Consider the following 3256-nt stretch of genomic DNA (forward strand, 5'->3'; position numbering starts at 1 on the left):
GCAGGTGGAGGGAATGCACTGCCTGGTACAATTTCCCAGGCGCTGGAGAGATATGGGGAAATAGCAACTGCAAAGACTGTGAAATTGAGTGGCTGTTGCTAAGTAGCATTGATTTAGTGAAGAAAGAAAATGACAGGTTCAGACCTCTTAATAATTCAAAGTAAAGTGTGAGTGTCAGAGGCCTCTGTGGTAGCATTCGAAAAGATTCTCATCACCTGAAGCCAGAGGGTGGAAACAGCTGATGATTAGACAGAGAAGTTAAGTATAATATTGGCAGAGCTTTAGAGAATTCTAGGCCTAGGCAAATCTCCTATACCAGTACAGCACCCAGAGAGGGAAAGAGTGGAACTCTGAGATTTGAGACGAAGACATGTAGGTAGATGAACCAGTGAACTTCGTATCCTTAATCTCTCTGAGCCCACCAGGCCAGCAGAAGTGGCCTACTTCTTTTGGAAGAGAGATAACCCACCTTGTTCAAGACTCTGCAGAGGCCTCAAATGAGGTAGGTGCCAAACAAGACAACAAATAACCTCCTTAGGATCTGCTCTCTTAAAGTCCACCTGGACTTTAAATATGATCAGGCCCTTACACATGATCAAACCTTGGCATAGCCAGCCTGGAGAAGTGCTGGGTGTGTCAGGGACTAGGAGGGATTATACATCAAAGTTGCTACAGGACATGGGTAACATGTGCTGGCAGGAACCAGGAAAATATGTCTGGAAGTGAATCTTGAAGATGCCAGATCAAGAAGGTGGCATATAAAGCTAGATGAAGGAAGATTTACCATATGAGGGAACTCGCTAGTGAAACAGGATTTATTTAACTCCCTGGCAAGAACTCTAAGTGATGGTTCTACAGGCTTGGAAAAAATGACAGCTGGCATTAAGTTAGAGAGGCTCTGGAAAACGGTGAGAAAGAGCTCAGAAGGCTTAGAGAGCTAAGTATGCTAGAATGGATCTATTATATACAACTGGAAAACCTACCAGCTGGTCATTTCCTTTAAGAGGGCCTGGAGAGCACTCCACTTATTAAAGCAATAAGGAATGAACTAGGGAGGAACATCACTGCAATGCTCAGTAATGCCTGTCTTCGGTGGGCTGAATTAGTAGCTGTTACAGAACTGAGTTCCCTAGAAGGAAAGGGGATGATAGGATCTTGGAATAGCATGGTTAGCAAGGTCTGAATGGCAGCCAAGAGGGGTCTGACTTAATACGGTCTTAGAGACGCCTTGAAATACGTGGTGTTCCTAGAGGCAAGATCAATAAGCAGCCAACTGCCCAGGGTACTGTCAAATCTATATCTAAATATCTATATCTATATCTATCAGAAAAATTAGGAATAGATGAGTAGAAGGCAACACTCCCCAGTGGAAAGTCACAAACTTTTGCTCAGTTTCCACACTGGAGTCAACTCCCAGATGCAGGACCCACTGACTGAAGGAGCATCCAGGTCCAGATGATGAAGGGATCTCTGACACCGCAGCAGGTATATACATGAATCTGCATGTCATCTGCACGCAGGGGTCATGCTAATCTTCTCTGTATCTTTCCAATTCTGTATACGTGCTGCTGAAGCTAACACCAGCAATTACATACAACAGTGATTCTTCCATCCTTCCCAAGTGGGACCTATAGCCATTTACTTGGGTAATGGCACACTTGGAAAGGGGAATTTCCAGATTTTTCCAGGTTTGTCAAATACAGCATCCAAGTTCAATCTGATACCAGGAGATCCATGTGCCATCTTGCTTTCCTCTGCATTACTGCAGGGGTATAAGGAGTTCAGTTAGTAAAGGTAATAAATGGAGTTCTGACCCAGGTCTATCCCACAGGAGGGGTTATTGTCTCTATGGACCCTCTTGGTTGTCACTTCCTTGCTCCCCAAATGGGTAATTCAAGTGCACATATTTAGCAGTTAGCAGAAATTTCACATGGTTCCTTGACCTATAGATTAGGAATGTTTGTAGTAAGAAAGCAAAGTAGTAGCCCTTGAAATTACCCCCACCCACCCCAGAAATTAGAGTAAACAAAAACACATGGGATACACATTTACGGTCCTATTCCAAGGTTGTGCTAATTTTCACAACCTCTGGCATACAATAGATTGAAGGGACCTGGATTGTGTAGGAAAGGGGAACTACTTTCCTTCTACCTATCTGAGGTTCACTGTCTGGGGCTCTGTAAATTCGCCTGACAAAAGACAGATTAACAAGAGAAAAACAGAACTTTATTAACTTGTGCACTGCGCATGTACTTGGGAGCACTCAGAGATGAGTAACTCAAAGGGGTGGTTAGAATGTGGGTTTATATAACATCTTAACAAAAGAGCAATATATTTTTAGAGATGTACAAGACAAAGGTAAGAGACTTTGAGTTCCAGGGGCAGCATTCTGTGGGAAGGCAAAAAAATGGGGAAACTAAAGGTAGATAAGGGCTAGTTGCAAGGTTTGTTATATAGATTCCTTTGGTTTCCTCTCTGGGCCGATAAGGACCTGGTTATCTCTGGTGGTTAACTTCTGTCCTTCCTGGTAGAGAAGGAAAGGGAAACACCTTTATAAATTTGTATCCTGCCTCTAAGCGAATAAGGGGAGGGCAAAGAGATACTCTTATATTTACTTCTTTTCAACTGCCTTCAGCTCAAAATAAGCCTATGCCAAAGTGGCATATTTTGAGATGGCATATTTTGCTAACCTTCAACTTTCTGGATATTTTGGAGAGAATTTACATCATGTCAATTGAAGCTGATGAGCAAGAAGTGGCAAATAGTATGGATGCCTTAGACATGCATATCCAGTCCAGAGAGTGGGGAAATATGTCATGTTTCCTACCACAAAGAATGAAACCCAACCTTTGATAGGTTCCTTTGGGTTTTGCAGGCAGTATATTCTGCATTAGGAATACAGAAACTACCAATTCACCATGTTGATTTAAAGGCTATTATCAACTTCTGTTAAGGTCCCGAAAAAAATAGTTCTCTGTAGTACTTCAGGTTTTGGTTCTGAAGTGCTGACATTTTATTTCTATGGCTCAGCAGACTCCATGATACGAGACAGATCATGGTAGAGAAAGACATTGTGTAGGACTCTGGGAAGACCCAACAGGATGGCCACAGCAGAAACTCCTATGATTTGGAAGAAAGTCGATGTCATGTCACATGTAGCAGAAAAACTATAGTCCATTCAAAAAATAGGTCTTGGGATAATACTAGATCTTTTAGAAACTGCACATCTGCCCTCGGGAATTAAGTAACTGTATGG

General features: G+C 42.5%; 1 non-coding gene across 1 annotated transcript; it reads right to left on the reverse strand.

Moving 5' to 3' along the window:
* Positions 1–1475: 1475 nt before the first annotated feature.
* Positions 1476–1581, reverse strand: LOC122233315. The gene has a single exon (XR_006210874.1). It is a non-coding gene; the product is annotated as a U6 spliceosomal RNA (small nuclear RNA).
* Between the last annotated feature and the right edge of the window lie 1675 nt (positions 1582–3256).

Source organism: Panthera tigris, chromosome D4 (assembly GCF_018350195.1).
Source record: "Panthera tigris isolate Pti1 chromosome D4, P.tigris_Pti1_mat1.1, whole genome shotgun sequence".
Taxonomy (NCBI): domain Eukaryota; kingdom Metazoa; phylum Chordata; class Mammalia; order Carnivora; family Felidae; genus Panthera; species Panthera tigris.